This window comes from Scardinius erythrophthalmus, assembly GCF_964197995.2.
Source record: "Scardinius erythrophthalmus genome assembly, chromosome: 6".
Taxonomy (NCBI): Eukaryota; Metazoa; Chordata; class Actinopteri; order Cypriniformes; family Leuciscidae; genus Scardinius; species Scardinius erythrophthalmus.
Window position 1 is genome coordinate 3,625,396 of NC_138226.1, and position 27,950 is coordinate 3,653,345.

At 35.8% G+C, this 27,950-nt stretch overlaps 1 protein-coding gene across 1 annotated transcript in view; it reads right to left on the bottom strand.

Moving 5' to 3' along the window:
* The window catches only part of baz2bb (bromodomain adjacent to zinc finger domain, 2Bb), a 95,056-nt gene that overhangs the window by 61,341 nt on the left and 5,765 nt on the right, over positions 1-27,950 (bottom strand). The window contains exon 2 of the mRNA XM_081367777.1: positions 18,977-19,036. The gene's annotated coding sequence lies outside the window, so the exon portion shown is untranslated. The remainder of the gene's footprint in view (positions 1-18,976; positions 19,037-27,950) is intronic.

A 27,950-nucleotide genomic window follows, 5' to 3' on the forward strand; every position in this document is an offset into this window, starting at 1 on the left:
TATCCCCCTTCTAAAAGCAGAGCTGTCAACTCTACGCATTCAGCGTGAGACTCACGCAATTTACACTTTTCAAACGCTCTCGCGCCACATGCAGTTTCTCACGCAGAGAAAAATCGCGTAGCAAAGAGGACACGGAGACCGACAGACTAGACAGAGCAGGTTATTATGGTATGAAAACAATTCTCAGCTCTCATGTTCTGTCCATTTTATTACGGAATTCAGACAACAAATACTGTTTTGGTGCTTGTAAATGTGACTTGACAGATCACTGTAGCGCCTCAGTTCAAGTAAACCGATCATCTGTTACTTTTTATTTAAAGATGCAGTAGGCTACAACTTACCGAAAGGTATATATGCCTCATACATAATATCGATCATTCAGTGTTTTTCAACCACGGAAAGAGGTCAATAAAACTGCAGGTGAACAATTATGTCACAGAAGGTTACATTTACCTCAGGAAAGCCATTTAATGACCAACACGTTAGTTGACTAGAAAAAAAAATAGCTATAGAGAGGAGTATTTTGCTAAATATGTGCACATTACATTTGTATTATATTTTTACTTGTGTCATAATTGTTATTATAATGAAAACCAAATTATATTTAATTAGTTAATTTTTAACCTTTAATAATACCAGCTGACAGGGCTCTCTGTATGTTTACAGCATTATGTGAGATATATTTTTTCTTGAGAAAAATTAACTATCTACTGTAGCCTACCTAATATTTATCCAAAAAGTCAATACTGAATCAAGATTGAAATCAAATCCCAAGAATTGAAAGCGTGAAAATTGTGTAAAATTCTATTTAGTTACCAAATGTTTTGACAATCACTATTGTAATCCATCCATTTCTCTTGAGCAATTAAAATATCGTGATAATACCGTATACCGTGGTAAAAGCTCAATCAATTAATCGCAGCATGAAAAGTTGATACCGGCACATGCCTAGTGAGGACCAAATAAACAATACAGGACTGCTATTTATAGAGAAGGCAAGAGGGTCGACATCATTTCTGTGTTGTTTCTCTAGAACTGTCAGAGACAGAAATAAAAAAAAGTCAAGATGAAGGTGAACAGCAGTATGACATGAAGGTCTCTTAACATTTGTGGAGGAGATTATATGAGTGTGACATTCGCATTAGAGCGTCCGAGCTCAAGTTAAAGACAGCCATTTGACATGATCATATACATTTCTCACATATTATCTTATGAAGCATCATTACAACCAATCAGCCATTGCAGTTGGGAAAAAAATAGTGCAAAATGACAATAATAATATTAACAGAATTTACACTTTAACAAAAAAAAAGTTTTACTTTTAATTAATTATTTATAATTACTTTTATGTATTTTTTTGTTAATTATTTTATTCATTTCTATGCATTTTATTTATTTAATGTATTAATTTAATGGCATCTATTTTTTATATATATATACACACACACACACACACAAAATTATATAATTATAATCTCGTTTTAGTTTACACACACATATATACACATAACATATACATATATACATACATATATTCCTCCACATTTAGTCTATGTAGCTTATTCCCAAACTATTCAATAAACGGAATAAAGAGTTTAAACTAAAAGGAGATTATAATTATATAACTTTGTAATTATGCGTGCGTGTGTATGTGTGTGTGTGTATATATATACACATACACATGCATACATACATACATACGCATAATTGCAAAGTTAAATAATTATAATCTCCTTTTAGTTTAAGGATTTTTATAAACTTTATTTCAGTTTATTGAATAGTTTGGGAATAAGGTACACAGAGTGAATGTGAAGGAATTTCCAGCCTTGGCTCTCATCCAAGGACACTGATGACGTGTGAAAAATGGATAAGCATTTTACATGAAATACTGCTGAAATGAGCTATTGAATTATTGTAAGCACTGGAGTGAATCTCAAGGAAGGAAAGAAACAGAGTGATACAGAAAAGCTCTCGGTTCGGCAAGAGAGCAGTCATGTTAAATACTAATACTTCCACTGAAATGTGGAGGACAAACATGTTAAATACGGATATATTTAAAAAAAAAAATCAAATATGAAATGCTAGCAAAATAAAAATGCCTTCTGAATCAATCCATGAGTGGACTAAGAGACTTGATAGGATGCAGCCCAGGTACAAAAAAAAAACTAACATGCCATTAGATTCAACCATTTTTAAATGAATATTTTTGAATAGGAAAACTTTATGACATTTTCTTAAATCTAACAGACTAAAATCCAAGGCAAAGTCAATGCTGATTATGTAGGCAGATAAATAGGTTCTGGAACAGAGCTGATGGTTTTATTATTCAAGATTAGCATCTTGTGAAACCCTTGACTTCAATTTCTTTATTGCAATGATTTTGTGTTGCCAATAAAGAGCGAAGCTCAGAACCTGAAGAGAGTTTTAATTTACACTCTGCAACAGAATCGAATCCCAGAAGAATATGAGCTTGATCTGTGGAAATTAGTTCTGATGAAAGCAATGGCACATGCAAAAACAACCACAATGGTACATTCTCCCTGGACGGGAAAAAAAGAGACATAAAAAGAGCCTGAAAACGGCCCCTTTTCTCCCATCAAGATGAATTACAAATTAAATTCAGGGTATGTAGAATTCATAAAAGCTGCTCGAGTGTGTAGTACACGTGCGTGCGTGCAATTACTGCACTTCAAAATCAAGCAGACACATCCTAATCCCAAAATGTATTCCAACTGTGATTGGTGTTAAGATTCAACATGAGAAGTTCAAGCTCAACATTCAAAATTACACATATGGTGAGAAAATCATAGTATAGTGTTCTCACATAAAGCTGAGAAGTCTTGTATTCAGTTGCCATGAAATGAAAGGGAGGTTCAGGTCTTGTTTGTTCATAACGCAAGCATCCAGGTTTCAAGTTTGTCCCAAATCTGCCGATAGCTGTTTGTAAATAGTATTTTATAGACAATGAGGGAATCGGGACAATACCAGATACGAGTTATGGAGTCAAAGTGATCCGATTTACAACAAGGAGCAACTGACAATAACAACAAAAAAATTATTTGACATTTTGTAGCATTATAAAAAAGAGCCTTTCTGACTGTTAAAGAAAATAAAGATTGTGTCATTATTCACTCAGCGTCACAACTTATGTTAATCCATTTGACTTCTGAACTATATTTCATCTCTCACACCAATCTGCATACTAAACGTCACCTTTAGATATGACAGCCAAAAACCCAGAAGTCCATACGACGTATGCACAATATTTAAAGGGTTCATATAATGTAATTTTTGTACAAGCTAATATGATTCTTTAGGGTCTAAATTAAAAGTTTGTAATATACTTGAATTAAAAATTCTCATTAGTATTGTAAGAAAACACTCATTTTACCTGGTCAAAAACAGCTCTGTTTTCAGCACTCCGTTTCAGTGCATGTGTCTTTAAATGATAATGAGCTTTGCTCACCCCGCCCCTCTGTTCTGTGCGTACACTGTTTGTAACACAATAACCATAACGCGTTGTTCATTATAAACGTGGGATTATGAATTATATTGAGAACGTCATACATAGAAAACATGCTGTAATGTACCCTGAGTGTAAACAGCCGCATTCATCGTGAAGCGTGCAGCAAGCGATTTGCAAAGATTAATATAAATATTAATATAAAGGTTAATAAAACGTTACACTCACTTGTTCTTCTGGAGGTTCAGCAGGAACACGAATAGTTGGTACCGATCCTTTTTTCAGGAGCTGCTTCTTAGCAAAACCAGCTTTACTGACCCTCGTTTATAAAGCAGTCTGGTGTGTGAAATGATTCGCGCAAACATTAAAGCATTGACGTTGATCGTGGGGAATATTCCCTTCGAAAACAAACTCAGCCACTGCGTCTTCAGCGGTTCGGATTTAGGAACATCAAAATGATGCTGTGTTCGTTGTTACACCCAAGAACACCACAATCGCTTAGACGCCATTCTACTCAGTGCTCCAGTGAGTATCAACAATGAATGCGCCGGTAGGCGCGTGCTATGATTGACAGCTCGCTCACGAGGGCGCGAGGTGAGGGCGGGTCTGTGTTGAAACGCTCCTGTCAATCAACCATCGTGGGAGGGGCGTCGATTTTGTGACGTCACAAAATCGAACAGCTTGATTTGAGTTGGGAGGAAACATATAAGAAAATTAAAAAAAAAAACACTGGATGGATTTTTATCATTTTATGATGGTTGTGTACAGGCACTGCCAACACACATTTCAGTACAATCAACTTGTAAAAGTGAATGTACCATTATATGACCCCTTTAAAAGTCTTCTGATTTTTGTTTTGTGAGTTTCTATCATGAGTGATGTCACTAAGAACTGCTGTTGGATGCATGTAAAAAAAAAAAAAAAGCTGCATGAAATTTCACCTTTTATGTTCCACTGGAAAAATGTCAGCATACAGGTCTGGATCTTCATGAGGGCGAGTAAATAATGACAGAATATTTATTTGGGGGTGAACTATTCTTTTAACAAATCACAGAGGCTCTGTTTTATAAAGCCACCAATTGGAAAATTCATTTGGTTATTGCAACAATAAACCTCAGAAAATAAAGCACACTCCCATGACGGCGGCGCTATAGTTATTTGCACATTTAGACGCAGTAATTTGGGCTTTGACTGGAGCAAGACAATACCTCACCAAAGCATGATTAAAGGCATAATCGCCTCAATAATCTTCATTTATTCTACTAGTCCTGTGGTGGGCTCCTCTAACAGCAAATAAAAAAAATCATGCATTTCTAGGACAGAATGTTTGAATATGGACATGTGGATGTGTGACGCTCAACAAAATGAAACAAGGTCAAAGAAAATACAGCCCAGACATTAAAAACGAGGATAAACATAATTTGTGCTGTGTTTTACTGACTAAAGAAAAAAAGAAACAATCATTTATGGTGAGTGTAAGGCCTAATCATAACTCCAATTGACCCTTCGCAGGGAGTTTGATTGACAGGCGATCTGACCAATCATAATCCGCCATCCTCGTAATCTGCCATTTTTGTCCTAAAGGTAGTCAGGAGAGTTAGTAGATTAATGTCGGAGGATTTGAACTTGAAAAACGGAGTGTACTGACATCTTTCCGTGGTTAAAACAACATTGCTTCTGATGTTCTTTCATGTTTATTTGATGCTATAAGTGAACTAGAAGGAAGAGATGATCGGTTCACGAGCAGCTTTAACTGAGCGATCTGTAAGAAACATTAAAGAGCCACAAAACTGTATTTATTGTTTAAATTTCTTTAAAAAATGACCAAATTTGAAAAGTGAGACTTTGTTTCATATTAAAAGTAATCTGGTCTGTCCTGTCTGTCAGTGTCCTCTCTCCTCTGCGATTTCACTGTGTGAGAACATGGAGTCGTGTGAGAGAGGCGTGGCTTGTCGGACATAGCAACAGTAACTAAAGGGGGCGGGTCTTTGCGAACAGTTAATTAAACAAGCAATAAATGTTCAGGCCCTAAATCTCTCTACCAAATGTAAATATTACATTTCGTAAGTGCCAAGCAGTGAATCCTATATATGAAATCCCTGTATTTATTTTCTCATCTGGTTTAAAGCTCCCCTGATAGTACTAGAAATACTGCGAAGCTCAATGTTCGACTCCCTCACACCTGCTTCGGGCAGATGTTCAAAGTAAATCAAGTTTAACCTCAAACCATGTTTCCGTCTCCAGTGGAAGGCATGAAACCTCAGCAGCTGCAGTTCAATATGGTTGAGGGGTTCATCTCATTCGGTTCACACATAGTTCAGTTATTCACAGGAGTGACACATTCACACTTGAAAGATTCAGACAGAGACATGAACGGAAAAACTAGTTTTTAACGCAGTGACGTCACTCTCTTTACATTTGCTGCTGTTCATACGGATGTTAGTACTAAAGTACTAAAATTTGTTTTGTACCTTTACACCGTTTCCTAACCAGATGCGATGCGGTTTCCGCGACAAATAATGTGTCTGTCCACACTAGATGCGACGCGACTGCAAGATGCATCAAAATCAATCAAAACCCACAGCCAATCAGAACAGCGTGTGGGCGGAGTCTCGCGGCGAGTGCACGGCACCAGAGTAATCTTGACGGCACTCGCAAGAAAATGGATAAGTCGTTACATAATCAAATTCACAAATATTACACCATTTAAACATTATTAAAATACATAGGCTACTGAGTTACTAAAACAATCTTTGTCAAAGAATACACTTGTTTGATCACAGTTTGAACGTTCTTGTTTCCATGTGTTTAATTTCAAGATCTGAGGTGAATTATCCATTGTTGCTTTTACAGCTACAAAGCTGGAGCACTAAATGATATTCAAAGTCACATTACACGCTTTTAACATTAAATAAAGCACATAAACAGCACCTGAGATTATCATCGCCACACTTTGTGTTTGTTGTTCCAGCGCGACACCGCAGAAAAATAGAAACAGTTTCTAAAATAGAATCGTTGAGGCTGGATAGGACACACACTCTGATTAATATGGAAAAGAACTTTTATCGCGCGCCGTCACGTGTAGTTAGGACACGGTGTAATAATACAACCACCAGTGATAAAGCAAAAGTCACATGATGAATCAAAGTAGTTTTTCCACAAGCTAAAGTAATTAGTGTCCAGTGTCACAAACATAAATACAAAATGCCATCAGCGTAACAAACACAACCCTAAAACAATAAGAAAATTATATAACATCATAAGATGTAACATAAAATCCTAATATATACAGTGTTGTGCAAGTTACTTCCAAACTGTAATACATTATACATTACTTGTTACTGTTATTTAAAAGTAATTTTTGAGTTACTTCCACCAAAACAACTAGAGAAGTAGAACTTAACATTCTAAAATGACTAGGGCTGTAAAGATATGCGATATGAAACCGCGACACTCAGATCCACGAACCTGTGTCACGGTGCGCGGTGTGAGAAGGCAGAACTTCCCTTTCCAATTCCCAGAGTTATCCTTCCCGTCCAGATCCAAAGCTACCACATCTTTGAATTACTATTAGTATTATTTGAAATTAACATTATAAAATACGGACCTACACCACAAAACTAGTTGAGAATAAATTCTTTAAAATTGAGCAATTCCAGCGTTATGGATGGACGTGACATCTGCTGTAAAAACGTGAAATATAAATTCTTAGAAAATGCATTTAATACCAATATATTGAAACGACTGTTTATATATCCATAGGCTACTCCCTTAATAAAGGAGACCAGATACATGCATTTTATATTTAATATGAGGGAAATAGACATGCATGCGTGACACAAAAAAATCTTTAACTTTTAGGTAGGCAAAATATTTTTTTAGTAGTTCTGTGAATTACGCTAAGCAAACCAAAATGAATACTACCCACCGGATGAAGAAGGGTTGGCTCTCCACAGAACATAATATATTCATTTTATTTTATTTTTCGTGTTCGCATTTATGAGGAAAAAAACAATGACAATGACACGACGTCAGTTCTCAGTTACGGACGCGAGCGCTCTGAAAGCGGCACTAAAAGACTGCTTTAAAGCTTTCACAGAGACCTCAAACAGAAAGCACAAAGCCTTTCTTTAAAGTGAATTTCGTTTTGTGTTAATTGTATCTTAATTTTAATCAATGTTTCATCAACCAATTGCTTGGATTTAATAATTAAGAAGTAAATATAATAGACGAGATCAGGGCACGGAGGCGCCCGCGCGTGAACTGAAGCGCGTCTCATAAATTAACCGAAACTCAGCGCACTTGCCTCACAGTCAGACATGTCTACTTTTAAACAGAACAATTCAAAACGAAAGAAAACATACTGCTCTCTGGTTAGAAAGAAAATACGTACGTCCATCTCGCGAATGTACAGTCTTCTTCTACCATATTCTCATTAGCCACTTTTCCACTGGCCAGCGCGAGCACAGAGACTGAAATCATGCCTCGCTGCACTCCTGCTAAACCCGTCCTAAACATGCTTTTACTGGACTATGTCACACAATACAAAGGTACACCAGCAAGAGGGAGATGAATGAAATAAAGCGCCATACAAATATATCAGAAGCTGTCATTTAGTCGTTATTTACAAACTTGGACACCACACGCGGCTATTGACTGACCACGAACATGTAATAACTTAAAGGCTAGGCATTTTTCATTCGTTAATGTCTCGCGGTCTGGCTGTTTTTTCCCCCGGTTTTTTATTGAAAACAATGAAATTTTGGGCTAAAAGTGTGTTGTAACGCAAGCGTTACTGAACATGTACAGAGTAAAATATTACTGAAAATTGATTAGTAATGCCTTACACTACTGCGTTACAACAAAAAGTAATAAGTTACTGTAATACATTACTTTTGTAACGCGTTACTCCCAACACTGAATATATAAATATATATTAGGCTGTATACAAACACACACACACACACACATACATATACATACATATATTGATAAGAACTTTATAACTAATAAGAAAAAACTAAGAAGAGACAGTTTCAATGAAAAACCATCAAACTTCTTGCCCAAAACTGTAAATTTAACTATTTTACAGTAAAATTACATGAAATGACCCTGGTTTTAGGCTAACTGTTGCATTTGTACAGTTGTTTACATTACAATTACAATAATTTTTACAGTGTATGCATTTTTAATTTTTATATCCCTGAACAACTTTGTCCTTCAACATAATTTTGAAGAGTAGAACAGCGCAAACTGTAATCGATCTATAGCAATGCTTGTATCTATTTTACAAAGCCCATCTTCTGTCAACAGCTCAATGATGTATCCCAGTAAAGCATGCACCGCTGCAGTTTAAATGCTAAGGAACAAATTGCCTTGTTAAAGTAATCATAAATCATCAACACCATCAAACACGCTGGCACTGCCCTTGGCCAACACTCATTCATCTCTAAAGAGCAGAGAGCGCTGCGTGCTTGTTACACCGTGAAGGATTCATCACATTATAGTGCCACTTTAACGCAAATGACTGCAAGCGTTAAGATGCATTGCACAGTTAAAAAATACAGCCCTTTAAAATCAAATTACGAATAGCATCAGCTCGTCTATTGCTTGATGTAAAATCAACAGATAAAAGAGACATCTCACTGTAGGACATTGTGATTCTCAGAGCTGACAGTGATGTGCATTAATAACACAACACCAGAGAAAATTCCCAGGGCATCTATCACCAATTCTTGTCTGAAATGATTTATTCAGAAGGATGGGATCTGATTGGATGGCTAAATATAAAGCAGCTCTATTGTCACCTGTGGCCTCAGTCTGATGCATCTGGGAAAACAGGAGCATTCCTAGAGACGATCAACGGCTTAAATCTATGAATCCAGCAACCAATGTTAAAAAATACATTTCATTTATGCAATCATAAATATACTGCAACCTGTGCACATTTAAGAGCAGATTTGCCTGAAAAAGAAAGAAAAAATGTGCACTCAATATTCAAACAATGACAAGACACACAATGTGCATTCTGGTGCAGGAAGACACAGCGTGCATGTCAATGAGGCCGCTAATGAAAATCAGCCATCAACCTGCAATACATGCACATTACACCAGAGAATTACATTATAGATGTTATTCAGCACTCGGCACGGCTGTTTCTATTCATCGATTTTCCATTCTGAACAAGGAATACGGATGTCAGAGGAATTACAACTCGTATTTGTGCGATTACAAACCTGAAACGGTCATGTAACCACCACTGTTTCTCAACAACTCCCTCTCTCATCCAAACTTACAATTAGAATTTCACTGCAAAAACAATGAGTTCAAATGCACAACATGCTTAATCTTTCCATTCACACAGCAGCAGAAAACCTGCTCTGTGTTTGAACAGTGAATGCTGGGTAATTACTTCACTCCATAAAAGAGCCTTTAAATCATTAAATGTAATCCATTAAAAATCTTGTTTAATGATCGGGATAGTTAAGTCCCATTAATTATGCTAATTGTTAAACAAGACAGGGTAAACAAGAGCTGCAAACAGTTCTCTCTTTTTCTTTTCAAATATATTTTGACTTTTACTGTCCCGTAATGTCTTTCATGCAAACATATTAGGCTTATTTGCACAGGTAATTGTGTTTAAAGATTAACACGGCTTTAATGAGAGTAACCTTGTCCATTAAGTAATTCTGTCGCATTTAATGCATAAATAGCAATATTACATCGCTTTATTCTCATTCAATAAATTATGGGAAAAGGGAGGAAAAATAACTATTTTAGCTTATAGCTTAAATGGGTAATATAGCAAAAAAAATGGGCAATATGGTTTGTTTTTTGATGATATCTTAATATTTTGTGAATTTGCTCTGAAACGCCTCAAGCTTTTTTCTCAAATTAGAAGAAGTGTAATTTATTACAATTATTATTACGGGTTCAAAACAAGCCTTGATTATTTTGAGTAATATATTTTACATTGAACATACAAAAAAAAAATCTTCCGTATAAATTAAATTACCTATCGAGCTCAAGAATAATTTTCAATTATAAACCAATAATATATAACTATTGTTACTGAAACATTTTCATATGAAAAAGAAAATTCTGTGAAGATTGAGTGATGAATCAATTAATTAGCTTGAATAGATTTGCTGAAACTGACAGTTAGAACTAGTGGTCGACCGATATAATCGCCAAGGCTGATATATCGGCCGATATTTGGCATTTTTAAAATATTGGCCTTGCCGATCAGTTTTTCTGATTGGCCGATGTGTTGGAAGCGGGACTTTTATAGCGGGACGCCTCCACCCCCTGATCCCTAAACCTACCCATCTCCACCCCTTAATCCCTAAACCCACCCCTAAACCTACCAATCTCCACCCCTTATATCTGGATCCAACTCCGCCCCCCGGATCTCGTGTACTGCATTGAGGTACTACTGAAAAAAATCGCTAAAAATGGGCTTCACTTGTCTCAATTGAGTTCCAATGAGATGGCTCTGTCCACTTCTTATACTGTCTATGGTTCACGATCTCATATCTAATACTTTGTTAGCCAGAACTGGTAAACAAAGAAAGTAAATGGTATGCGAAAAAGTAAAGCGTTGCTTTTATATTATTTGGAACAGAAAAGGCAAACATTCAGGCTAAAATACTTTCTCATTTACCGTCAAAATTCAGCAAATGCACATTTACATCATTTAAACAAATCTCTGAATATCTAATAAACATTTAATTTCACAAACCTTGCATATTTAATGGAATCCAGCTGTGATATCTTGTGAAGTGTGCATTTGTAGCCTGGATAAAAGTGTTACTGCGAGTGACGGTCGGTCCGTGCGAAGTGAGTGAACGCGAACAGAAGATCAGCTTTACAGGAGACGCGGTCGAAACACTTTAAATCCTTCATTTTAAAATATGCTGTGCTACATCCAGTTGCCCACTGTGTCATATCGTTTTCACTGAGTGCTGTGTGTAAAATTAGCGTTAATAGTCTTAATTTGAAAAAATATGATTACCTGTGCGCACAAAATTACCAGATTACCGAGTGCCGTTACAGTGTTTACTTCCTTTTTATTTACATATTCATATATTTCTAAACAATTACTTTACTTGTGAAAAAGACTGTAATAGACTGTAATTTTTTTTATTGCAGAATCAAAAAGTTGCCATTTTAAGGATTTGTTTTCTAATTTATTAAATATTGATTAAAATAAATATAATATATCTTCTTTATATATAAACGTATATAAAAGTATATATATATATATATATATATATATATATATATATATATATATATATATATATATATATATATCCTGCTCTCTAAGATATCGGCATCAACATCGGCCATAAAAAAAAAAACAATATACTGTAGGTCGACCACTTGTTTGAACAAATTTATGCAAATTAATCAATTTTTCTAATTCGAATGCTGTTTTTGCAACTGAACTTTAAAATCAGAGACACGATTAAAATGACAGTCGGAACACTCTTATGTTAATAAACCAAAATAAAAAAGGACAACCAGTTGAATCATATATTAGGAATATTCAATATATCACTGAGCCCTAAAAAACAAAAACTTGCATTTAATATTTCTACTTATTTGAATCTACTTTCATTACTGACTAAATTTGATCAATCAAGTGTAATAAAAGCTTTCTGTACTCAAACAGAGGCATGACCACCTTCTCTGTGTGTTCACACAATCACTGCCTCTATTAAAAAAAAAAAAAAAAAAAAAAAAATGCAAATTTTGATCATCTTCCACTTCCCATGTAAACAAAGAGACTGCTAATTGATGGAAGTAGTGGTCCTGGATCCCCCTGAGTGACGAAGGTCATCCCGACTCTCTCTCGCCCGCAGACGGGGAGAGAAACAGCGCCGTTACTCCCTCGCTGCCATTTTTCTTCCCTGACAAAGACTCCATCTGCCACCGAGCCATTTGCAGCCTGCGAGTCAGAATATCAATGATTTCCAAGCATTCTGCGAGTCTGCCTTCACCTTGGCGTCACCTCTACGAGTGTTGGGAAGAGCTGACGGCAGGGATATTCTCCTCGGCACCGCAGGCCAACACTCATCCAACTAAGTGCCGTTTATGCAGCTCCGAGGAGGAGAGAGGATGATGACACTGGAGCCATTTTAGACGCATGTCCCTAAAGCAGGAGAATTTTCCGGCAGATTCCGGAGTCAATTTTACAGAGGAACGAAAACAAGAGGTCGAAGCCATTTCTCAATGCTGCTTACATCACTTCCTGCAGCATCTCATGTCAGATTTCCCATGATCTCTTCAGATAAGAGCTCATTGCACTGTGAAACACAGAGGTTCAACGGGGTTCTATATAGAATTCTAGATTATTTTGATCCCAATTATAAAAGTTCTAAATGATTGCATAATACTTTCATGTTTAATGGAGGTATTTAAAAAAAAAAAACAAGAAATGAAGTGCGTTTACGAGCTATCTGTTGAATTAATTAAAAATGAAAACTAAATCCATAAGATTATTCCATGATGGGAACCCTTTAAGGTTCTAGAGCATTTTCTTCTAAGAGTATAACAATATAGTGTACTATATTAAAAATAATAATAAATAATATATATATATACACTGTAATATATATATTATATTATTTTATATTATATTTGGTCTTTTGGTGAAATTCTATTTATTAATATTTATTAATTTGCTCTAAAATGGCTCAAGTTTTTGTCATAATTAGAGGAACTATCATTTATATAAGTCAGAATGATTACATTTCACTCTTTCTTCCTGAAATAACAAACTGTGTGGAAAACATTCCTTAATTATTTTAACTACATTTTTAACATAATTTACTTTTTACGTTGAACACTTAATTGAAATTAGGGTTTCTCTGATCGGAAAAAGGGAAACAAAACACTTTCAATTCAATATGTTCAAAAAATTAATTTTCAGGTATGTATACAGGTAGTATACTAGGGGAGAGCGGGGCACAAAGTAACGCTTTTTGACTTTCTCAGTTTGTGTAAATCTACTTATGGTTCAGAGTATTTATTTTTTCCCACATTAATTTCCCACATGTCTAGTACAATTATGTGTTTTTGTTTTATTAATACAGTATATACTTTTTTCTTGATATACCCCGAAAGAATGGAAGTGAAATGTGACAACATGCCCCATAGGTGGGGTACATTGTAACATGACATTATGTCAGCTTAAAATGTTATCTGATCTAATAAAAAACATATACAAAAACTAAAATATTTTCTAAATAAAATACAATTAAAAAACTTTTTCATATAAAATAATGGCAATTTTTAATAATTAAATATAAACTCATTTTTGAGTTTTGACTACGAACACATGAAAACACAGCTATACAACATAGTTCAAAACAAATAAATAATTAGTAATTTCTGAACATTGACTCTCAGTCTTTATTCACCTTTTTCTCACGTTTTCTCAATAGAATTAATAAAAGTATAGAATATAATAGCATATTTCTAATAGGGGCACATTGTAACGCAGTGTTACAACATGCCCCGCCTGCACAACTGGGATTTAAACCCTGCTAGTGTCTTCTGCTAGTTAGCGAAGCATTAAATAACTATCTCAACTGTTAAATAACATCTTGGAGATTAAAATAATATCAGATTTGTCTTATTTTAAATAAACACAAAAAATAGAGATGAAAAACTTAAGTAAGAAATTTATTTTTGCTATGGTTTAATAAATGTCTATGGATATCTTCCAAATTTTTTTTAATTTTGGCGCAATTTTTTCTCTATATAGTGTTGATATGGCAACTAAATACACAAAGTTTCGTCATCCTAGCATGTGCGGAAGTATTTAACACAAGCGTGTTACAACTAGCCCCGCGTTACGTTGTGCCCCGCGCTCCCCTACATATTTCTACAACATTTTAATATAAAAAAGAGAATTTGAGACTTCTGTGAACATTGAGTGAAGACATAAATCATTGAATCAGAGTTTGAATTGATTTGCTGGCACTAAGTTTGAACAGATTTGTAATCTGTTTCTAATACTGAATTATAAAACGGATAGTTCCGGTCCTTGATTCTGATTGGTTGAGCCGCATTCAAAGCCGTTGTAAATGACTCAACAAACACACACACCTGTGACCGCATTACATTAGTGTTACTGGGCAACTGCCGCTTGTGATGCTTTGTTGCTGCATGTGTTGCTTAGCAACCTCTTCGGAACTACATTGCTTGGCGGAGGAATAAATGTGTTATAATGTTATATTTTTTGTTGCTGGTGTTTATTTTATGAATAAAATAAATATTAAAATGAATATTTTTATGGAGTAACCGTTTTAATAAAGCAATAAGCCCCTTGAAGCGGTGTTTTACAGTGAATTTAGAACAGCTAATGGGGTTTAGGCGCTCCGCTCCGCGTCGTAGCTAACAACGCCCCTTAGCGGTTCTAAATCCACTGTTAAATCACGACTTCAAGGGGCTTATTACTTCAGTTTAAATCACAGACACGATTAAAATGTCTGTCTGAACACTCTTAAATTTTCCATAATTTTTTTTTTTTTTATGTTTCCAAACTCAAAACTTTTTCCCCATTGAAAAAAAACAGCAAGACGGAAGAGGACGAACGGACCAGAGGAGGCCGTGACCCTGCGTGTGAACCCTTCACTCTTCAGATAGACAGGTTTGGACGACAGATCATCCCTATCTGTGTGTTTGCCATGTTACTTAAGGAGCCCGACCTCACCTGACCCGCTGTAGGTTTATCCCAGCTGAGCCCCACAACTATACACACGCTCGCCTCTAATAAATCGCCACTTCACCACCTTTATTTCAGCACCACAGAAACACACTGATTAGTGCCGGGATTGATTCCTCCAAAGATGGACCTCAGGAGGTTATGCTGTGACCTCAGGCCACAGAGTCATCTCAGAGAAAAACATCACAAAACACACATCTGTCGGTTCATCCTCCACCCTGAACAAGGACGGATACAATCATGCAGTCCCCTTCATTTATAGGGTTGCTATTGTTATCTAAAACTATTCAATTCTTTTGCTTTATGTAACTGAAATAAAGCTGAAATAAATTAAGAGTTCGGATGCAAAAGCCTCTAAGTGCCATCTGAAATTTTCTTCTAGAATGATCATTTTTATCAAGCTCGTATATTTAAGTTCAGTAATTTCACTTAAATGGCAATGCAAATTACCTATTAATTGTCATTTAAGTGAAATTACTGAACTTAAATATACAAGCTTTATAAAAATGATCATTCTAGAAGAAAATTTCAGATGGCACTTAGAGGCTTTTGCATCTGAAGTCTTCAAATATAAATATTAGATGGAAAAACTTGCCATGGCAACTAATTCTGAAAGAAGTTCAAAATTACTAAAAATAAAATCGATACAAAAATAAAGCTAAATAGTTTTTTTAGAAATAATAAAATAAAGATTTTAAAAAGAGCGGTTCATTCATGAATCTGTAAGATCTTCCCATCATGCTGTGGAAATACAAACCAGAAGACAGAACACAATGAGCGCAGTGCTGAAAAGGGGCGGGGCTACACAAAGGGGCGGGGCTACACAAAGGGGCGGGGCTACACAAGCTCTATATAGAACACACTTTTTTAAAGCTACACTGTGTAATTTTTTAAGTTGATTCTTAGCAAAAAACACTGTTCTTTCAAAATGATATGTGCTCATTAATGTGTAATTACTTCTACCAACTAATCAAGTATTCTCGCAAGCGTAGAATCTGCCATTTAGAATACATACGAGTGAGTCGCCCGAATGGCGGCAGCCATGTTGCGCCTCCATCTTGAAAATACATTAGTCAAAGAGGGACATACCTGGAAATTCAAGCTTCGCCTTTCACGTTTTGACACTCAGTGGCACCGTGACGAACGCGAGGAGGAGATTACTCGCGACTGCCGGCAGATTTGAAATAATACGGCCACCATAGGAGTTAAAACGCCCTCGGAATGGGAGGGGCTAGAAAGTAATATTCAGTTGGTAGTCATAAATAATTTCACCGCTAGATGGGAGAAAATCCTACACAGTGTAGCTTTAACGCTCATGAAAAAAATTTCAAACCAAATGTAGAGCCTACTATACAGTATGCGTTTTCGGACGCACCGTTAGAATGTGTTTACCTGCATGACTGCTTACTGAAATCATGCAAGTGTGTTCATTTTTTAAATATTAACTTCAAATCTCAAATAAATATTTTAGGGATATAGCTGACAAAACTTCAGGATTTATGAATTATGATGCCTTAGAAAATGATCTAAAAGCAGTTTCCTCAGGAAGTGCTTTCTGTTAAGTCACTGACTAAGTGGGCAGTGATGCCGCCGCCTTCAATTTCAGACACAGCCAATGCGAGGCAGTGACCTACTAAGCTTAAGCAGTGTGTGTGTGTGTGTGTGTGTGTGTGTGTGTGTGTGTGTGTGTGTGTGTGTGTGTGTGTGTGTGTGTGTGTGTGTGTGTGTGGCCACCCGCTGGCTTTGACCTTAGAGATGCGTTCTGTGTGCGCTGGTGATGTGATGAGTGTGTCATTACAGCTCAACATATTCCTGACCTAATGAGCCGTCTCCTCTGATCGCATCACAGCAATCTGTCACTCGCAAAGACGGCGCTAAAGGACATACACACCAGAAATCCACACAACACACAGTCCTTTCTTCAGCTTCACAACAGGATTTATTTTGCCATAATGACCAGCTGATTGTTTTTGCGCACAACCACACTTTTCTTTTTAGGATATTCTCCTCTTTAAATCCACTCTTCCATCTCATATTGACACTCAGAGCCACCGTTTAGATCCACGCGATTTACTGAGAAACACTTAAACACAATCCCTCCAAAGCAACCACAAAATGATGAACAAATCTAAAGTATTTTTTTTATACATATAAGAAGTGCTTTAAAATGCATCCAAGTATTTAAAAGCACAACTTAATATAAAGGCTACGCACAGCAAGATTTATGAAAAACCTCTAGCAGCTCTCCAACACTAAAAATAAGGACTTGAGCTTTCACATTTACAATTAAGCTCAATATTTATTATTAACTGAAAATAATTTTTGCATTAGGTGTCATCATATTAAGAACGAGAACTACAACGATAACTATAACCAAAAAAGTTTTAAATACACTAAAGGCCCTTGCACACTGAGACGACCTCACGTTATGTCAATCACGCTTACACACATAATGCCTCCGAAACTTTGGTCCGTCATAAAAACATTCGGATCGGGTTCGATTTTCTGCGTTTTTCGCATCCGTAGTAAGCATTTCGAATGGTGTTTTGACAATTCAGAGCCACCGAATCACGAATACGAAATTTAACTAATAACTCTAATGGGGCCCTATGATTTTCGCAATGTGAAAAATGCAGACGGAGTCGTGGAATCCAGTCATTTAAATGGATTTTACTGAGTAATGTAGAATGTCACAGAATTTGGCATATATTTGATGAATAAGGGTACTTTCACACTTGGTTCGATTGTGGAACCAGAGTTTGAGTTGGATTGCTCTCTCCTCCCCCGCTGGACTGGTTTATAAGATTGTCCTATTGTAAAATTAACTCTTTCCCCGCCATTGACTGAATTTTCCATAATTTATGAGACAATGTTTTCCAACCATTGACAGAATTGTATGTGTTTTCACTGTTATATGGTAGGGTGCACTATTGCGCATCTTCTGAAAGAGTAGAGAATCTCTGGATGTAAACACAGGTGAACAAGTAGCAGAAACAAGCGATATCATATGCAAGCAGACGCATATGTAAAATAACGTGATCATCAAACATTAAACAGCATATAAAATCAAAACTGCCTAATGTTACTGAATGAAATGAATCCGATCCAGACATAGTCTTTGACAAAAAAATTATTTTCTCAGCTTTTTGTTCAAAATCCCACACTTACCCACATTCAAGTGTTGATAAAAAAATAATAAGACGTTTTGTTGTTGTGGTTTAAAAGCAGAGGGTCTGTTCTTTCTTTTGATATATTTGCATGTTTGGATTTTTATACAACAAAATATTCTGAGGGCCATGAAATTGTGAAAATGATAAAAAATGCTGGCTTTTTTTTTTAAACAAAAATTCTGGTGGGGAACCGTAAAATTAAATTATTAAATTTTATGAATTAAATTCATTAGACATGTTTTTTTGATCATTAAACTTTCAAACGGAATCCAGAAAAATTCAAAACAAAACATGGAACATGGGAAAAAATAAAACAGAATTTGGAAAAAATACAATGGATTTCATCGGGCCCAAAACTCTATGAGAATAGTGGAGTTCACACCACAACTATAACAACACATTAAACAAGACCGTTGGAATCACTTTCAGATCAATTTTTCCCAGTTGATGAGCGATAAATACATTGACAGCCAATCAGAATCTACCTGACTTATAAACAAACATAACCTGATGCTCCACTGGTGTGTATGTTAATATAGTTATGACTTTAGTTATACTTATAATATCATTCTTGGCGGGAACAGGCGTGTGTGAGCTTTCACTTACTGTTAATGATGGCCTCTATTTCAACCCAGTGACATCACTGTGACATCATCACTCCAGAATCTGGAATAAAACAAAAAAAGGAATAATTACTCCTCATTAAAAGGTGAAGCGTGTAATTGTTACAAGGAACCCATTGGTAGGTTAAAGTGTAAATACTGTGACTATCTTTTTTGAGCATCCACCTTATAAATGCATCTTGTTTTCTTTTTATTTATGATATTTAGATATTTTTACTGATTTTTTTGCAGTGTATTTATGGCTCTCATTCCTTACAAATCAGCATGAATTAATAGAAACTGCCGCTTGTAAAACTTCCTCATCCTCTGAACAGTCTGCCAGTTTATCATCTTATTAAATATTACCATATGGGTGTGTTTCGTGGAAGTCTTAAAGGAAATTAAGCCACGTCTATTTTAATATCTGCAATTAATCTTTCTCACTCAAACACAGGCACACTTCATTCTCATCTCAACCCTTCAAAGAGTCAATCACAAGTTACTGAAATAAACCATCGTCAGTGAATTCTTGAAAAGGAAATAGTGTAACAAGAATCCCACTTGAAAACGTGGCATAAGACGATACCAATCCTGTTAATAACAGCCAAAAGGGTTTCAAAAAACGTGCTGAAAAGTAAAGGTGCAAATTAACTGCAAAATACTTGAGATGAATTAACCACAAATGCACCAAAGACTCTTGAGATATAGCGTCACCGTCAACCAGAAGAACCACAACACACCGGGAGGCTTCAGAAGCTCAGTGTGTGAAGCTCGATCATGATCATGATCTTCACGCAGGACAATAAACCGCATGTTTACAAGCATGTATAGCTAATCAGAAAACCCCTTTCTTCATCTGACTTAAACCTGCCTGAAAACATGTGGGCTGTCCTCAGATATATAATTTACAGTGAGAGGAAACAACACTCGAAATAATTATATGTTGGCTTTGATTTACTTTTTTATGTCAACCGGTTCCACATAACTGGTTACGTAAAACACATAATTTGTTCATGTAACTTCAACGTCATTTTAAGCGACTCATTTAAATAGTCTCAAAGTTAATTTTTAAAGGCTCCCTGACATGATTCAGGTACTCATATTTATATATTCATTCATCCAATAAGATCTCATTTATTTTAGAGACACACAATTGAATTGATAGGCTACAGCTAGCTATTTGCTAGCAGTAGCACATATTAGCATCTTAAATGCTAAGATTTACATGCTACGTCAGCCAAAGCAGTTAAAAGTAATTGAATCAGTCTAACAAAATGCTCCACTCTTGGTTATCCACTGTAATTAATTCCAATGTAATTGAACATTAAACACAATTACACTATCAAGTCTTCCGCTTTTCTAATTTTCTCAAAAAACATAAAATAACACTTAATTTTAACATTTATTCTCTCTTAATTCAACCATATGCAAAGCATGCTGGGAACTAACAAGCACCGCCCAGTTTCAGTTAATGCAACACAAATCATTCATGTAATCCAACACAAACGGATTAAGTAAACTCAAATTTTACATATATTTAAGCAGATTGAACACAATCAAATTAAGTTCGGACAAAATGTATAGCAATTGTGTTGCTTAAGCTCATTTTAACTAAGCAATTTGAACAAGCAGCAAAAATCTAGTAAAACTGACGGTTTATGAATGAGTTGTGAATGTTACTGAAAAGAAGGGCTATCTACAATTAAATATTCTGAGTATTAATCACAAAACACACAGACTGTCTAATAATTACACACACACTATATTCTGAAATAGATATTGCTGACCAAGCAGCATTTGCAATGCATCAATTATGTTTCGATCATTAAATAGAGCCTTGTTTAATATAACACAGGGCTGAATTTACTTTCATTTAGCTGAAGGCATTGACACGCTCTCAAATTACTGATCATATGGAACAAGCCGACTTAAGACACTCACAGAGAGACAGAGATAATGAAATTGGAGAGAGACAGACTGACAGAGATGAGCTTTTCACAAAAGTCACGTCATTCTGCATGGCCTCTCTCAAGTCTCAACTCTGACATTTATGGAAATTACCACCAGATGAACAAAAACAGCTGAAGGGAAAATAATTCTGCAGCCTGGGAAACTCACTCTGAGCAATATTAATCATTGTGAAGGCTAAAAATCCTCATTGATATACTAGAACAGGCATCCACCATGTTCATAAGGGTGAGAGAGATCTGGGATCTGATGTTTAAAGGAACACGCCGACTTTTTGGGACTTTAGCTTATTCACCGTATCCCCCAGAGTTAGATAAGTCCATACATACCCTTCTCATCTCCGTGCGTGCCGTAACTCTGTCTGACGCACCCACCGTTAGCCTAGCTTAGCACAAAGACTGGAGGTAAACGGCTCCAGCTAGCATACCACTCCCAATAAGTGACAAAATAACGCCAACATTTTCCTATTTATATGTTGTGATTTGTATAGTCACAGCGTGTACAAATAACAAGGTCACATGAGACACAGCCATCTTCTAACCGTATACATACTGGGAACTATATTCTCAGAAGGCGAAGCACTGCTACTTCTGCAGAGTGATTTGCTCGCAGCGCCTGAGAAGCCCGTGGTGAGGAGCAGAGAGTTTGCTCAGAGTTGGAGTAAATCACTCCGCAGAAGTAGCAGTGCTTCGCCTTCTGAGAATATAGTTCCCAGTATGTATACGGTTAGAAGATGGCTGTGTCTCATGTGACCTTGTTATTTGTACACGCTGTGACTATACAAATCACAACATATAAATAGGAAAATGTTGGCGTTATTTTGTCACTTATTGGTAGCGGTATGCTAGCTGGAGCCGTTTACCTCTATTCTTTGTGCTAAGCTAGGCTAACTCTTGCGTCAGACAGAGTTACGGCACGCACGGAGATGAGAAGGGTATGAATGGACTTATCTAACTCTGGGGGATACGGTGAATATGCTAAAGTCCCAAAAAGTCGGCGTGTTCCTTTAAATGAACAATGCTGTAACTGCCATATACAAATTGCTTAAAAATGTTGATTAAACTAAAACTAAAAATGACAAAAAAATGATAATTATAAATTAAGTTCAAAAGTTTGGGGTTGGTAAATATTATTTATGTTTTTGAGAGAAATCTATATGGTTAAAAAGCTGAAAGATAAAGATAAAGATATTTTTCAGCTTTTTAAAACATTGAGATACATTTTCTGTTCATCCCCCAGCCCTTGCACGCACATATCTTTATCAGTCATACCTGACTGAAACAACAACAAACAGGCCTACAGAAACTAGACTATAAACGCCTTTCATTATATGATTCTGCGAAACACAACCTGCTAGTCAGAGGCAGGCGATCATATACTTTCCCACAAGACAAAGCATTTCAATTGCGAGCTCGTCTCCTGTTAAGATATTCTGCATTACGACAGGTCTTTCCTGCCTTTACGAACTGCCGGAATGACTTGATTTCTTTTATGAACTTCATGTTTTGGTGGAGGTCACTGCAAAAAAAAAAAAAAGCTCAAACTCTTTGAAGCGCAGCATTAAAGAGACGGGTTGAGTTACAGATCGCTCTCTCTGCCATTGTTAAAAGAGAGAGAGAGAGAGAGACAGACACATTGTCTTCTCATGAGACAGGACTCGTGATAATGATAGTAAGGAACAACTATGTTGAGAAAATAGAGACTATCCTGTTCATCCACACCCCACCCTATAACTTTAACTTTAACGGATTATGAGGACACAGCATTTCCTGGTGAGACGGGAACGTGCCAGCTAACAATCACTCGAGGACATTTTCATTTCAAGACCTGATGTTTGAGTTCTCCACCTTTACATCTCAAACTGATCTGAAGTTCAGGAACGGTTAATCCAGGGGGGAACGAGGCAGTGTCACCTAAAAACAAAAAAACTAAAAAGATCAAATATAAACAGAGTACATAAGGGAAATAAATTGTATTTGGTTTTTCTTAGTAATATTTACAGTTTTTGCTGTATTTTATCTATATTGCTACCACACTGTACATGCAAATACATTAATATTATTTACTTGTATTGTATTGTTTTATAATATACTAGTATGTTTTGAAGGAAGCATTTAACATTTTCTCTCTTTTTTTTCTTGGTTAGTTTTGTTTTTGTTGCTGAATCAGAGATTAAGAAATACCTCTGCTTAACTTCATCCGTATTTCTTGGTCAATATGTCAAAACAAACACTGTATTGTCTTTCTTTTATTATCTCTCTGATAGGAAAAACATAAAAAAAAAAGATCAAATATGTCAACCACTCATTTTTAGAGTGTCTCTTTTGAGCTTTCTGTGCTTCACATTTAGCTTTTAAATCTTGATTTGAATGTGACGGTATCGGAAAAATACAGGTAAGTAGTGATCCACCGAAATTTTGCCAGATGAAAATTAATTTTCAGTTTCAGCCGAAAAAATTATCTTCTTAAGTAACCAATTCAACCACTCGTTTATCACCACTTTCAGTCGCATTTGCACCAAATCAAACTAAGAAAAGGGACTTTGCACCCTAATTTCTCCACTGTATCTCATGGGCTGATCATTTCCGGCCTTCCCACATCCGGCCTTCCCACATTCCCCAGTCATGTACACTGTAATCTGGAGACCGAATCTGACATTTCTGCCAGATCAACTGAAGATGATTATGAGCGGTGCGTCATCCTATACTTCCATCTGGATTAACACTTATAATCAGTTCGCTGACTCTTGAAAGAAAACTGGTTACAGAAGTGCAAAAATATATTTCATCATCTGTTGAGCATGTTCATTAAGGCTGTCAGTCACTTATGTGAAAAAATCCTGTTCGATTTTTTAAACAAGTGTTCATTGAATCGACTGTAAAATCGATTTTCCATGTCTAAAGACGTTTCCATTTTAAACGCCAAATATAGGCAAATCCACGGACAACTAACAGGCATTAAGACGAACGTAAAGTCTGCAATATTCCTGATGATTTATTGGCGTGATGTTTCATGCACAATGACAAACAGGAGTGCAACATTCTCAGAGAGTGGACTGCCATAACATCAATGAACAACATCACTGCAGGCTTCAACATGACTGAGTGAGTTTACCATTAGAAATGTCAAACAAATTTCACCAAGGCTACGTAGGCGATTGTAGTAGCCCGAATCTGTATCTGTATGCATGAGACTGTCTGAATACCGGCAGAATTCACATTTTTGTAGTAAAAAGAGACACATTATGCAGAAGTATAATTTGCTGTTATGTGTGTTTGTCAGAGCCTGTGTGACGTCCGTTCGCTGCCGGCGTATCGTGACGGGCTGGACGCGCTGAGAAAAGACCGTTAAAGGAACACTCCGACTTTTTGGGACTTTAGCTTATTCACAGTATCCCCCAGAGTTAGATAAGTCCATACATACCTTTTTCATTTCTGTGCGTTCTGTAAGTGTTATTTGACGCACCCACCGCTAGCCTAGCTTAGCACAAAGACTGGATGTAAATGGATAAGGTAGCATACTAATCCCAATAAGTGACAAAATAATGCAACATTTTCCTATTTACATGTTGTGATCTGTATAGTCACAGCGTGTACAAATAACAAGGCTATATGAGACAGAGACCATTTTTAATCGTATAAATACTGGGAACTATATTCTCACTAGGCGTAGGAGCACAGCTACTTGGGCGGAGTGATTAGCGCAGCACACAAGACGCCCTGTGGTGAGGAGCAGAGAGTTCGCTCAGAGTTGGAGTAATAGAGTCAGCAATTACTAGATAGTAAATTTATAGTTTACAATCATGGGTGTTCGCTGTATCTTGTCTTACAGCTTCCAAAGTTTGTAACTCCTCGTCTGTGTATTCTGGCTCAAAACTATATGGTTCTGGATCTTGGTTTGATACCCAGTAAAATTCCTCTGACAATTCCTCAAAGTCAGCCATGATCACGAGTCACGTTCGCTACTAGCTAGTTAGTCACGTTTGTTTTGTTTACGGAACCATCAACAGGGCGTCTCGTGTGCTGCGCTAATCACTCCGCCCAAGTAGCTGTGCTCCTACGCCTAGTGAGAATATAGTTCCCAGTATTTATACGATTAAAAATGGTCTCTGTCTCATATAGCCTTGTTATTTGTACACGCTGTGACTATACAGATCACAACATGTAAATAGGAAAATGTTTGCATTATTTTGTCACTTATTGGGATTAGTATGCTACCATTGTCCATTTACATCCAGTCTTTGTGCTAAGCTAGGCTAACGGTGGGTGCGTCAAATAACACTGACAGAACGCACAGAAATGAAAAAGGTATGTATGGACTTATCTAACTCTGGGGGATACTGTGAATAAGCTAAAGTCCCAAAAAGTCGGAGTGTTCCTTTAAAATCGATTACCTATTTTCGTTTTCGAAACTTGTGTTGGTTGGTCCGATCGATTGTGCAATCGATATTTGAATGTAAAGTGACAGCCCTAATGTTCAGAGGTTTTCACCTCCTGCTTCTTCCATTTTCTAACAAGAAACATTTTTCCCTTGCCAGTCAAACACCATCAGATAACAAAATAATATGTTCTGTCATATCATTTGTACCATTCACTTCAATGAAGAAAACAGGATCATTTTTAAACAGATTTTCAGCACCATCTATATTTAACAGGCCCCTCAGAGACAGAAAATATGACGAACTATGTTGATGAACAATATTTTGCATATTGCACTCATGCAGAAAAATGCAAATTAAGCATGTATTTGTTTAATGAGACCATCACTATTTTTAAAGCCCATATGTTTGAGCAGATTTGTGGTGTTTATTTTATTTATTCTATCTCTTTCTCTAATATGACATTTCCTCTATTATTATATTTTACTGTTTTCAATTTTATTTTCGGAAATTGTACAGCACTGTGGTTTTTAAGAACTTTATAGGTAAATTGTTGATTTGATTGATTGTATTTCATTAGATGGAAACTTTTTTTTTATGTGGATAATCTATGATTTACTGATTGCAAGTAAAATAATAGGACATGTGTGCGAGATATAAATCAGATAACAACCTGCTGGAGTAAAAGAGCTGTGTTTGTGTGTGGACGAGGTAAACAGCCGTCACAGATCTGTGCTGTAAAGCTGGTATTTACCGAGTGGAATAGAGCAAGAGGTTATTAACGCTTTCTGAGAGTCAAAAACAAAAGAGCAGCACATTTCACACACAGGTCACCTTCACATCAATCTCAATAATGGGACGTTCACACAGTCAGCGATGCCAGCGATCTTATCTCAGTTCTGCTGGACATTCGCACTGCTGGATGCCCTAGCGTTATTGGTCATAAGATGTCAATCGAATCTAATCTAATAATCTGTTAAAAATGTGTATTCTAGAAGGAAACGTGAATATATTTGCAGCCATGCAACATGCTCAATCAAAGTCTGGATGCTTAGAATCAATTTCTAACATTTTTATCCATGCATCACTTGCAAGTGCATAAAAACAAATCATACAAACACTGAAACCTCACAGTGACATTCACTTTCTGACACTAAATATCTGACAGGATCTATAGTGTGCTGGGCAACATCAATCAATTGCATTATAACATTACAAATAATCACAATATTTGTGTGCGCTTTTAATTTGCTCATTAAGTTTCGACTATTTTCACATTTTGTGATTTAAGTATTGAAATGCAATGTTTTAATACTAGCACCTCTGATTTTAATGTCAGAAGAAAAAAAAATGTTTCTGTGAATCTGTTCAAAACCATAAACATTTTTTTTTCCGGTTTTTTCTTGCATTTTTCACACTAAAATGCATTAGTAAAAATATATGTAGGAATATTTTTTTTTTGCTGTTTATCGCCCTTTTAAACTCAATATATAAATATTCAGATATATCAAAAGGCTAAATAAATCAAGATAATTATGTAATTTAATATAAACAATGTATAATATACATTATAATATAAATCATTTATAAGAATTCCTATTATATAAAAAAAAAAAAAAAAGAGTGAAATGTCTTCACTGAAATCCCAATTTGAGGTTAAATTCCCCATTGTTTTCTCACCAGGCATTCCAGTCTATGACAAACATGCAAACAAGAGGTAAAAGCACTGGCATTTTAACATGAGCTCTTAACACCACAGGAAGCCACAGTGACATCCGAGACACTTAAGTGACAGACAGAAATAAATAAATAAGTGTGAGAGATTGAGACAGTCATTGCCCACACAGTCATCACTGGGTGTTACACTTAACCCAGTATCACACACACTACAGACCTGTGACTAACACTAGCAGCACGACTTCCGGGAGGACTGCACACTTCATCGAAATAAAACACAAATACAATATGGCTTGCATTTGAAACATGAACCATCTTCCTTTACTTGTAATGAGAAGCGCTTATCAACAAAAGAGAAGCTTCAAGGGCTCCCTTCGGTATTCTGTCCAAATAAAAGTTTGATGGCTTTACGTATGTAATTAAAACAACCATAAAAAGAACCATAAAAATTGAACACTTGTAAATGTAAAGTAAAAATTATTATTATTACTTCATACGTTTATTTTACAGTGAATTGCGGTGGCATTCTTCTTATTTTGTTTTTATTTAGTAAGTTTTAAAAAATATATTTTATTTATTATTAATAATGATACTATATTATTAACAATTATATTTTAATAATAATACATTATTATTATATTTTTCTTAAATACAAAAATAATTTTATTTTGCAGTGAATTACAATGTAATTTTTTCTTATTTTGTTTTTATTTAGTCATTTTATTTATTTTATTTATTATTAATAATGATCATATATTATTATTAACAATAATATAGGCTACATTTTAAATAGCCTACTCAATTTGTTTATTTTGCAGTGAAGTACAATGGTAATTTTTCTGATTTAGTTTTTATTTAGTCATTTTTAGATATTAGTAATAATATTATTATACAGATATATAATCTGATATATAATCCCAAAATTTGGGCAAAATTGTGCAGCCCTACAAACAAG